The sequence below is a fragment of the Homarus americanus genome, unplaced genomic scaffold (genome assembly GCF_018991925.1).
Source record: "Homarus americanus isolate GMGI-L3 unplaced genomic scaffold, GMGI_Hamer_2.0 scaffold16119, whole genome shotgun sequence".
NCBI lineage: Eukaryota > Metazoa > Arthropoda > Malacostraca > Decapoda > Nephropidae > Homarus > Homarus americanus.
In genome coordinates this window covers 69,854-82,500 of record NW_024735145.1, presented here as the reverse complement: position 1 = coordinate 82,500, position 12,647 = coordinate 69,854, and the positions used below count along the sequence as shown (strand labels likewise).

At 47.4% G+C, this 12,647-nt stretch overlaps 1 protein-coding gene across 10 annotated transcripts in view; it reads left to right on the top strand.

Annotated features, from left to right (window-relative positions):
* The window catches only part of LOC121870795 (protein gustavus-like), a 139,676-nt gene that overhangs the window by 73,683 nt on the left and 53,346 nt on the right, over positions 1–12,647 (top strand). Inside the window, exon 1 of one of the 10 annotated variants that reach the window (XM_042372759.1) lies at positions 8,531–8,574. The exons of the other annotated variants lie outside the window; for them this stretch is intronic. The gene's annotated coding sequence lies outside the window, so the exon portion shown is untranslated. Of the gene's footprint in view, positions 1–8,530; positions 8,575–12,647 lie in introns of those variants that run through there. 10 annotated transcript variants of the gene reach the window in all.

Genomic DNA, 12,647 nt, shown 5'->3' with positions numbered 1-12,647 from the left:
TTAAGGGAGAGGGAGAAGGAAGGGGTTATTATGCCACTGTTCATTAGTACTAGTGCAGTGTTGGTGATGGGTGTATGGCTGGCTGCAGGCTCTCTCTGTGATAGGAAGAGGAAAGAAAGGCTGGAAGGAAGGAGGAAAAGGAAGGAAGGAATAAGAGAGGAAGGGAAGGAAGGATTTTTAAGAGAGGAAAGGAAGGAAGAGAAAGGGAAAAATGAAGGCAGGAGGTGGGGAGGAACCAGGTGGCACCCCTTCACTTTGGTTTACCTGGTCGATGTGCTGTGTGTGTGTGTGTGTGTGTGTCAGGGTTGCTCTCCCCCAGCCACCCAGAGTTGCTGGATCTTGTGAGCTGTTAGTGACCCAGTGGTGATCCGGGCTAATTGACATGCCTACCTGGTGAACTATGAGGGTCTTGAGAGAACGAAATATTAGCATGGTGAAGGTAATTTCTGAAGAAACTGTTAGAATTAATGTCATATGTTAATAGGTAGTAAGTGTCGGCATCAGCTGGGGGGGTTTGGGGGTCACATGCGGGTACCCGACGATGATAACTACTGTTCATGACGTTCTGGCGGTGGTGTAGAGGGGGAATAAGAAGTTGGGTTAGGTGAGGTTGGGTTAGGTGAGGTTGGGTTAGGTGAGGTTGGGTTAGGTGAGGTTGGGTTAGGTGAGGTTGGGTTAGATGAGGTTGGGTTAGGTGAGGTTGGGTTAGGTGAGGTTGGATGCGATGAGTTAAGTTACGAAAGATTAGATTAGTTAACGTTAGGCTAAATTAGATTGCAATGGGTTAGAGTTAGGTTATTTGATGGCTTCACTATGCAGGGTGGTTGTTGGGGGGGTATGCATGAGTATCGCTAGGTTAAACTTCCGTCCGTTCTACCTTCCTTCCTTCCTCCTGTTGTAGAGAAACGTGTGGTGTGTGTGTGTGTGTGTGTGTGTGTGTGTTTTGGTTGCTTGATTGATTGATTGATTGATTGATTGACTGACTGACTGACTGACTGACTTGCACACCTGGCCATGTTGAGGTGTAGGTGGGGGAGAAGGAAAGGGAGGGGTGGGGGTGAGGTGTGATACGCATGTGGTCATTATATTGTGTTAAAGTTTGTTTGTACACCTGGTGGGCTGGGGGGCACCTGCCCACACACACCCCCCACCCCCATCATCCACAACTTACCCTCCACCTACTCCCCATCTCGTACCCCCACCCTCTACCCCCCATCTACCCCCCTCTCATAACACCTGAGGTTTCTCCGTTTGGTAAACAAACTGGGAATGAGATCATGTTACTGGTTAACTCAGCATAAACTGGAGGTGAAATTTCCTGGTAAGCTCTTAATTAAAATACAGGTAAAATGGCAGGTATACTATAGGTAAACTGGAGGTTTATTGACTGGTATACTCAAATCTCAAGGTAAACCTGTTTTATCGTGTTTGACTAACGGCCACCACGCCTAGTTGTGGCCTTAGAAGTTGCGGCACCATGCACTGTGGCGTGGCTGCTTATCGACACTGACTGGGTTATAATGGCACCTAGTCAGTATAGGGTGGCACCGTATACTGTGACCTATATATATATATATATATATATATATATATATATATATATATATATATATATATATATATATATATATATATATATATATATATATAACGCGATGCTGATCTCTCTTGTTGTGGCACTGGTGTCTGGTATGGCACTCTGGCACTCATAGCTAGAGGAGGAGACATATTGTGACTGGGGGGAGTTGTGGTGGGGGTGGAGGTAGTGAGAAGGGGGGGTGGGGAAGCTTAGGGATGAATGGGGTGCCACGGGGAGGGAGGGGGGGTGCCTGGTGTTCATGTTTTAAGTGTATGTATTCAGGGTGTGATTAGGTGAGTAACCCCCTCCCCCTCCTCCTCCCCTCTCTCTTATCCTTCCTGTGTTTCGCTATCTCTCATGCTGCCCCCTCCCTCCCCCCTCAACCCACACCTCTCTCTCTCATCCACACACCCCCCTCTCTCACACTTACACTACCTCCCTCTTCCTTCTCCCCACATCTCCTCCCTTCCTCTCCCTCCCTCTTTTCTCTCCCTCCCTCTTTCCTCTCCCTCCCTCTTTTCTCTCCCTCTCCCTCTCCCCCACAATATATCGTCAGACCTACTCCCTCACCCCACCCTCCCCAAGGCCACTTCTTACCGTCATCAGGAGTCGTCAAATGCCTCCTTACACTTGGTATATATACGGTGTGTTGTTTTGCGTCCCGACATTTACCTTGTGTTGATCTTCCAGGGCCACTACTGCTCCCTCCTCCTGCTACTCCTGCTGCTCCCTCCTACTCCATCTGCTGTTCCTCCTCCTGCTACTACCGCTGCTTCCTCCTTCTACTCCTGCTACTTCTTCCTCCTTCTACTACCGCCTCCTCCTTCTTACTCCTCCTCCTCCTTCTACTACTACCACTCCTTCCTTCTACTCCTCCTCCCTTCGTCTCTTACTCCTGTTTCCCCCTCGTATCGTTCTTCCTCCCGCTCCTCCTCTTGTTCGTGTGGTGTCGTGTTGTGGTGTTGTGGTGTGTTGTAGTGGTGGTGTGCTGTGGTGGTGTGGTGGTGTGGTGTGTTGTGGTGGTGTGGTGGTGTGGTAGTAGGCGCTGAGTCACGTATTGCTGGGGGACCATTGTAGGAGATATGGTTTGATGGCTTGTACAGTAATGACCCAGGTGGTAGTGGTGGTAGGGTGCTGGTAGGGGGCTGTTGATGGTGGTAGGGGTTACTGATGGTAATAGGGGGCTGATGGTGGTGGTAGGGTGCTGGTAGTGGTGGTAGGGGAGGATGGTAGTAGTGGTAGGGTGGTGGTGGTTGTGATGGTTGTGAGGGCTGAAGTGGTGGTAATGGGGTTAGGTGATGGTGGTAGAGGCTGTTGGTGGTGGTTACAGACAACAACATTAGACCAAAAGTAGACCCAAGAAGACACAGATAATTTAAGTGAGCCTGGAGAACCCCAAAGTAGACGCCAGGTAGACCCCAAAGTAGACGAGTAGACAGCCCACAAAGTAGACGCCAGCAACCGTCCATGTACTGTGGTGAATGACCCTAATAGCCCCATACTTGAGTTTCACCTCTTCTCCCCCTCTCCCTCCCCCATCCCTCCCTCATCCCTCCCTCACTCATTAAGGTGGGGGGTGAAGGCAGGTGTGTATTATGTTCACCTGCCTCGCCACCTGCTTTTGCTAGGCGTCACCTGTCCCTGTACGGAGGCGACTGGACGAGCGTGTGGGTCACTAAGGCTGAGAGTCGTCGCTCCCTCCTGTAGTAGAGTCTGTTCATTCTCGACGCCATTACTAACTGTCGTCTTTTATATCTAGAGAATCCAAAGGCGGGGTCACTGGCCTGTGGTATTGGTGTGGTGGTAGGTCAGGTTAGGTTAAACTTGGTTAGGTTACGTTGAGTAAAGTTGGATTAGGTAAGGTTAAGTTAGACTAGATTATAGGGGGTTTGGTTTGATTAGGTCAGGTTACGTTAGACCCCAAAACTCCCTCCCAGGTACGAGACTGTGACCTTGACCTCTGACCCACGAACGTCTTCCAAAATTGAATCGATTGTTACCTGGCGGGGGGCCAACACACCTGTCGACCCTCACAAACCAGTCCTCCACCACCTCCTCTGTTTTGAGACCTGCCAATGGATGTCTTTCACCCTGACCCAACTGTTAAGTTTCCCGAGAGACCTTTCTTGACCTCACATGACGTTCTTTGCTCTCCCATGACTTTATTTGATTTCCGTGACTTTCCTTGACCTCAAATGACCTTATTTTACCTTTGACCCTATTTGACATTACTTGCCTTCACACAACCTTCCTTGAATTCAGATGGCCTTCTGTAACCCCACATGACCTATCTTAACCTCAAATAGCCTCGATATTGGTCAACATCTAACCCTACAGTACTTAACCTGGCCTTAATTAAATACCTTATTGGTCATCATCAAACTTAATTCATGTGACCTTTGACCTCGCTGAACCAAAATGAACTTATTGTGTCACTGTGTGGAACTCCCTGACGCACAGTGTTGTACGTAGGCCATGTAACTTTCACCAGTTCATTAATACCTCGGACTAACACTGTGTGGAACTCCCTGACACCACACAATGTTGTATCTCCGTCAGTTCAAACCAGCCTGTATGTTGGGAGTGTCGTACAAGGTTTATCTATCTTTAAGAAAATATCCCACCATAAAAAGTGAATCTAACATGTGTTTTGCTCTCTTCCTACAGGTGAGTGTGCTGCCTGCCGTGTGCTTGTGACCGAGTGTTACGTGGTGGTAAGTGTGTGTGAGAGAGGGACATCCCGGGGCGGTCACTCCATCCTGGGATTGTCTTTGTCGATGTTTGAGTACATACTTGTCGGCTCCTTCCTCCTCTACCCCCCCTCATTCTTCGGCGTGGCTAACCTCACCTCACTGCCTTCTTCTCTCACCGTCACTGGGCAGTTTGTCGACGATGGAAGCTGGTTGATATAGCTTCTTTGGCCCCCATGTACAAACACTATCTGCAGAAGAAAGTATAATTATTTCTCATCTCGTAGACTGTATATGGTTAAGGGTTTTATCTCCTTAAGTCTCCCCGGTGTAATGTCTAGAAGAGGAGAACCCACACATACATACTTTCCACCCTCGTGTCACTTCTGTTTGTCCGTCTTAAAAGTTGTCCACGTGATAACTTAACCAAACCACAATGGATTCTACCCAAACTTGGTATCCGGTTACGTCATCTCAACCTCTCGGATCAGTTCGCTAATTAGATGTGTGGGTGTCTACTGTCCCGAGTTATGGCTTCCAATATGGCTTCTGGGTTGCATTGAGACTATACCAGGTGTTTGCCTCTCCTCGCTCTAATACTCTGTTGGGGGTAAATAAATACAACTTTTGTTTATATATTGGAGTTTTGTTTACCTGTGCTGGTGAAAGGTAAATATGGCTCTCTCTCTCTCTCTCTCTCTCTCTCTCTCTCTCTCTCTCTGCATTCTTACCTGGAAGAGGAGAGAGAGAGAGAAGACTCTCTCTCGCTGTACCTGTATTGACTGACCTCTTTGTACCCAGGTGTTCATGCTTCACTGGTTGTGTCAGAGGGGCTGGTAGGGGGAAGGGGGAGAGGTAAAGGGGAGGGTAGGGAGGAAGGGAGGGGGTTAGGGGGGATGTTATTGATTTGTTACCTGTCCGTCCATTTCCGTCCGGTCGTAAGTCCGTAATCACGCACTCAACGCCCCTCATGTACATATTTTTCACCTCTCCTATGTTGGTTTGGCTTCCTTAGATGGCTGGGTTAATTTATTGTTTTCTTGTGTGTGTGTGTGTGTGTGTGTGTGTGTGTAGAGTAATAAAACGCTGTCTTTTAATTACACACGTACACATAAACACACACGTGCAAATCCTGACAGACACAATGGTTCCATAATTGCTAAACCTCTCTGACACACACACACATACACACACACACACACACACACACACACACACACACACACACACACACACACACACACACACACACACACACACACACACACACACACACACACACACACACACACACACACACACACAAGACGTAGAGAAGACTCAAAACGACCTTCCTGCCTCAAGTTACGACCACCACCACACTACCTGCCCCTCAAGGCTAGGGGGGTCTTATCAGAAGGGGGAGGTTCAAAGTGGTATAAATGGCTAAGGGGTCGTATTAAAGTGGTCTAAAGGGGTATAAATGGTTAAGGGGTCGTGCCAGGGTTTATAATTTTAAAGAGAATTGTGTATGTATGAATGTGTATGTATGTATGTATGTATGTGTGTGTACCATCCATTTATCCACACACACACACACACACAAAAACAATAATAGTTTAGATTGAGTCAACTGTACATACACTCATTAGTTAACGACCCGGAATAACACAATTAGATAAACGATAACACAGAACTGGGGTCAAGGTTACGCCCGGTATATAGGCAGGGCGGGCGTACGAGCGTCTGGCGTTAGCCTTCATAAAGATGCTATTGTTGGACAGAGCGGAGTGCCTGGCGTTCCTGATTGCTCTTGATGGCGTTGCAGTGTGTGTTTGGTTGGTTGTGTATTATTTGGTAGATTCCACGTGTATGGGGGCATTACTCGCGTTGATTGGTCCTTGTTTAATCTATGGTCAATTTAAGTGTCCCTACAGCCATAATAACCTGACCTGACCTGACTAAAATTTTGACATAGAACAAAAACAAGATTCAGTTTATAACGCGAACCAATCACCCACGCATCCTACCCGCATACGAGTGGATTATTAACCAACAGTAGTGATAGTGGTGGTGGTAGTAGTGGTGCTTGATGGTAGTGGTGGTAGTGATGGTGTGAGGTGATAGTAGTAGTATTAATGGTGGTTGTGATGGTGCTGATAGGATGGTAGTGATAGTGGTAGTGATGATGATGGTTAGAAGTGGTGGTGGTAGTGGTCAGGTGTGGAGGGGAATTCCCGGGGAGTTTATTAAAGGTGTGTGTGTGTGTGTGTGTGTGTGTGTGTGTGTGTGTGTGTGTGTGTGTGTGTGTGTGTGTGTGTGTGTGTGTGTCCTCCCTTCCATTTTCGTTTCAGGGGGTAACTCACAAATTTTCTTCAATATACTTTAAAAAAAATTACATTACAAGCAAACTAACCTTGATTATACCCCGTCATCTCAGGAGGAGAGGGATATAGGATTGCACGTCTGTCTGTGTCCGTCTGTGTGTCTGTAAGAGTTGTCAATTGATTTCAAATAACCATGAGATGAATGTATCGTAACAAGGCCTCACGCTAGTTCGATAATTAGGTCTTCCTGCCAACACGACCCGGAGTTAAGGCGTTTTGGACTGAGCTGTAGGGTGCGAGGGAGGGACTAGCAAGCAACTCATCTTTATTTCAGTGTTACATAGCAGTGAATGAACGCATGTAAATACCTTCTCATTCTAGGGGTATTTATTTATATTCTAACCTAACCTATCCTAACGTAACCTAACCTGTATTTATATATAACACAACCCTGCTTTTAAAATAGACTAGTGGTTATATAATACATGTAAAGGTATACAAAAAAATATATATAGAAATTTAAAGCACATACTAAACTATTTTATTTATTATCATTGTTATTGTTGTTATATATATATGTGAAATACAGGGGTTACATTTGCCGCGGGCTGAGTGCTAATGAATACTGCACACACACACACACACACTCTCTCTCTCTCTCTCTCTCTCTCTCTCTCTCTCTCTCTCTCTCTCTCCGTGTGATGATTTATTCTCACTGATAAATAATGTAATGAGGGAGGGAAGGAGGAAAGAAAAAGAGGGGGAGGAAGGGAAGGGAACAAGAAAAAGAAGAGGGAGGGAAGGGAAGAAGAATAGGAGGGAATGTAAGGGAAAGAGGGAGGGGAAGAAGAAGAGGAGGGAATGGAAGGGAAGGAGGGAAGAGAAAGAAGAAGAGGAGGGAGGTATTGGCAGTCCAAATATGGTATTGATGGAAGGGAGTCTTTTTGTTGCCTTTTTCCTTCCTTTCTTCCTTCTCCTCCTTCCTTCTCTCTTTCTCTCCTCCCTCCTTCTCTCTTTCTCTCCTTCATCCTCAATCTCCCTCCTCTGTTTCCTCTTCCCTACTTCCCTCCTTCATCTCCTTCCTCCTCTTTCCTCATTCCTCCTCCTCCTTAATCTTCTTCCTTCCCTTCCTCTGTCTCTTCTTCTTCCTCCTCTGACTGACCTCCTTTCGTTCCCTGTCGCATGATCTATACACCTCCTCCTCCCCTTCTCTTCCTCCTCCATCCTTCTCCTTGCCCTCTCCCTTCTTCATCCTCTCTTCTTCCTCTTCGTCTTTTCCCCCTGTTCCATCTTTGGTGCCTCCTCTTCACCCACCTTCCCTCACCCTCTCTTCCTCTCTCTCTTCCTTCCTTCCTTTCTGTCTCTCCCTGATTTACTTTCCTCCTGTCATCTCTCTCTCTCCCTTATTCTCCTTCTTTATCACGTTTCGCCTTAATATAACAGGGATTATCCTAGCCTAACCTAACGGGCCCCAATGATAATGGGTAAGGTAGATAAGTTACATGGCGCCTGTTAAGCCTGGGGCCCTATCAGAACTGGGGACCTATCAGAACTGGGGACCTATCAGAACTGGGGGACCTATCAGAACTGGGGGACCTATCAGAACTGGGGACCTATCAGAACTGGGGACCTATCAGACTGGGGGCCTATCAGAACTGGGGGACCTATCAGAACTGGGGAGCTATCAGAGCCTTGATCTTGTTACCTTGAGAGAGTGGATGGGTGGGTGGGTGGCAGGTGGTGTGTGCGACCTTGACTGAGGGGTGGTGGGTGGTAAGGTACAGTAATAGGTGGACCAGGACCTACAGGCCTCTCTCTCAAAGGTCGAGTCACTGTTTAATTCTGACGCCATTTTGACCTTCAATGGTGTTAGTGAGTTGGCCAGAGGATATAGGGGTAATATTGGCCAACTGCAAACCATTTCAGTCTCTCTCTCTCTCTCTCTCTCTCTCAGCTGTTGTCGCCACTACACCTGGTCAGCCTCGGTCGTCGTTGCCAGGTGAGAGTCAGCACCCAAAACATGTGTGTGGTTAGACAGCTGGTGGCGTGTCCGTGTTGCCTCGTCCATTGGGTTCGTTATTGGGACTATATTTTCCGTTATTGGGAGAAACTTTCGTTATTGGGTGAAATTTCCAGTTATTGGGGCAAAATTTCCGTTATTGGGAGTGGAATTTACGTTATTGGGAGTTTATTACGTTATTGGGGAGTGATTTCGTTGGGGAGTAGAATTTCCCTTATTGGAAGTTTATTCCGTTATTGGGAATTTCTGTGATTTTTGAGTAAAATTTCCGTATTGGGGTAAAATTTCCGTTATTGGGGTGAATTTTCGGTGTTGAGGATTAAATTTCCGCTGCTGACACCGTTGGCTGTTGTCATCCCAGCCATGGTCTACACTGCCAACATCCTATATGACAACAGGACCACCAGTGTTGTCAGGGGCAGGATGACACTTGACACTATGGTTGGCAGGAGGAGGAAGAGAGGTGTTGTCAGGAGGAGGAAGAGAGGTGTTGTCAGGAGGAGATCTTCCATTATAAGCATTTAAACAAGGAAATTCAACCCCATGCAGTGACTCTCTCCTCCCTTCCTCCTCCTCTTCCTTCCTCCTCCCTCCTGTCCTTGGTTGGCCCAGGAGGAGGGAGGATGGAAAGATAGGAGGTGGTAAGCAGTTAAACAAAGTAGCTCTCCTCTATCATCCTCCTTCCCCTTCTTCCTCCATCCTCCTCCATCCCCCTTCCTCCTCCTGTCCTTGGTTGGCCCAGGAGGCAGGTGGCAGAACGGTGGTTGACGTGTTAAAGGAGGCAATCATAAGACAAGCTCTACCCTGCTGCCTCCTCTACCACCACCTGGTCTCTACTGCCTGCCTGCCTCCACCTGGCCTTCTGCTGCTGCTGGTGCTACTACTGGGTGCACTACTGCTCTGCTGGTGCTACTACTACTGCTGGTGCTACTACTGCTAACAAACGTGGGCTCAACCTCCCTTATAGCCACCCTACTACTACTACTATTACTACTACTACTACAGGCTAAGGGAGGGGGGGTCAGGGTCACTTAAGATCTAAAGCTGGGTTTCAATGACTTATCGTGACAGATGTGTTGGGGGGTTAGAGTCTGTCTGTCTGGGTGTATGACCTCTTGTCTCCGGGGTGTTTGATACTCACTGGGGGCACTCAGAGGTAGTTTAAAAATATTATTATCCTACTCCATCCTACTTCTTCCCTTCCTCCTCCCTCCCTGCTATCTCCCTCTCCCAGCACAAAATTCCCCCACCCACTATGAATACCTCTTCCCCCTCCCCTCCCCCTCCCTCCCTCCCCACCAGCTCCCACCTACAGCTTTCCTCACCTCCTCGTATGGTCCACACCCCCCAGCCTCACACCCACACACTCACCTCACCCTCTCCCTCACCCCCCTCGCCTCCACCCTCTCCACCTCACACCCTCACCTCACACACCTAACTCACCACCTTGCTAATTATTTAAATGTCTTTGCTAATTCCCAGACCTGAACCCAAATGCTCGTACTGAAGTGTGGAATAGGTTAGGTTAGGTTAGGTTAGAGCGCCACGGGAACATAGCGGCGGGGATGAGAGTTACTTAACCAAAACAAGAAGAAGAACCAAAAAAATAAAAATATAAAATAAATCTTAAAAAAGTTATCCCCTCATCTCCCCTCACTCTGATAAGCTACCCATTATATAATCTCCTCCTTCCACGCTCACGCACACACACGCCTATCTATCACGTTAATTTAGGACATTAGACTTGCAAAGTATATTAATTATTGCGAGGAATTTAAAATTGGGTAATATTCTTTTATGACGTAGCGATGATGATGATAATAATAATGATATTGACAATTCTATACCGCGTGTGTGTGTGTGTGTGTGCTTGCGTGCATCAATCTGCCTTCCGTCACGCACATACTGCAAGCAAGCAAGAAAGGGGACACACACACACACACACACACACACACACGCCCATATTATAGTATCGAGCACCCAGAAAGCAGAGGGTGTTTGTCTAACTCCTCAGGCCACCACCCACCCACCCATCCTGCCTGACCTTTACACAGCCCCGCCCTTATCAGCAACAGCAGCAGTAGTTGTGGTGTTATGTGGTGGTAGTGTGGATGTTGGTGGCTGTAGTAGTGGTAGTGTGGATGTTGGTGGTTGTAGTGGTAGTGTTGGTGGTTGTGTAGTAGTAGTAGTGGTAATGTTGGTGGTTGTAGTAGTAGTAGTGGTAATGTTGGTGGTTGTAGTAGTAGTAGTGGTAATGTTGGTGGTTGTAGTAGTAGTGGTGGTAATGTTGGTGGTTGTAGTAGTAGTAGTGGTAATGTTGGTGGTTGTAGTAGTAGTAGTGGTAATGTTGGTGGTTGTAGTAGTAGTAGCAATAGTAATAACATCAATAACAACAACAACAATCACAGGTAAAAACCTAACCTAACCATTTATCAACCATTTTTTTCTCAAGTTTCCCCCATGAGGGAAACTTCACAACAGCGACAATAGATCACATGAGCCGCTTGTTTGGTTCTATACAAGGGGAGAGGGGGGGGGCTTTTTCATACCTGTACCCTGGGTTGGGGGGGGAAGACGTATGTGAGAGAATGTACAGTATGTGAAAGAGAAACTGGGTAAGCTCTGGGCAGATTCAAGCTCTCTCTCTCTCTCTCTCTCTCTCTCTCTCTCTTCTCACATTCATATAAACAAACACACACACACACATAAACAAACACACGCACGCAAGAAACATAAGCATTGAGTGAGGTTATAGGTTAGGTTAAAATTTGGTTTATGTTAGGTTAAATTTTGTTAAGGTTAGGTTAACTTTACGAAGAATATCCAACGTACATGACTTTTAATTCCGGTTACTGAGTGATGAGGAAGCCGGATGTAACGTGGTGGTCAATAAACATAGCCGGCTGGGAGCTGATTAAGGCTACTTTGTCCACTCCGAATTTTTGGCCGGATTTGTTTGGCTCGAGTCTTGTTTTATTTACGTATGTGTGTGGCTGTCTGTCCCTCGTTGTGTCTATTGATTTGTCTGTGTTTGTCTGTTTTTTGGTGTCTGTCCGTCCGTCTGGTTGGCTCTCTCTCTCTCTCTCTCTCTCTCTCTCTCTCTCAGTAAACAACATTATTCACCAGGAAGGAGGAACTGGGTGAGGCGCCGCCCTGATGAGAATATGAATCAGTTTCTTTAATGAGACATTAAATGATGAGGAGGAGGAACCTAACCTAACCTAGCCCCAACCTTACCTCCTACCCCTCCCTCACACCCCTCATCCTCCAAGACCGAATACCTAGTTAAGGAGAAACACTGAAGGGAGGGAGGAGGATGGAGAGGAATAGGAGGAAGAGAAGAGAGGAGGGATGAGGATGGAGAGAGAGAGAGAGAGAGGGGTGTGGAGAGAGGGGGGGCGGCTGTAACACACCGCCTTACCTCAGTCATTGCTTAAGTAGTGTTTACCTTGATGACGGCTCAGGTTATCACACCACTTAATTTTAATAATATGCACAGACCTTCAAGTGAGTCAGGGGTGAGTATAGACGAGGTGTTTTGGTTGGGATTTGGTTAAATTTTGGTTAGGTTAGGACGGGACGGTGTTTATATCCCGAAGCTACTGGGTATTGGGCTACACACGGACACCCACACCCACTCACCCACTCACACCACCACCCCACCACACTACCCACACCCACCCACACCCACCCACCCACCCCACCCACCCACCCACCACCCACCCACCCACACACCCACAAAATGTCCCCCCCTCAACCAGGAAACATGTTCAATGTGCCTTTTCCCCCCGTGTGTGCGTGACCGGTGAATGGTGAGCCGGCATGACACGGTGTCCGGTGATGTCGCTACGTGTCCGGTGTCTGTGTGTCCCAGATCCTTCCTTGTGCACGAGCTATATATCCTTATATCCTGTGCCCTGTCTGTGCCTGATCGTATCCTGAACCCCTTGTCTATCTTCTCTGTCTCTCATGTTCTTTAGTTAGGTGTTTAAACATTGTTTCCACCATCAACCATCTCCTCCTCCTCCTCCTCCCTCCCTCCTCTAGCGTGG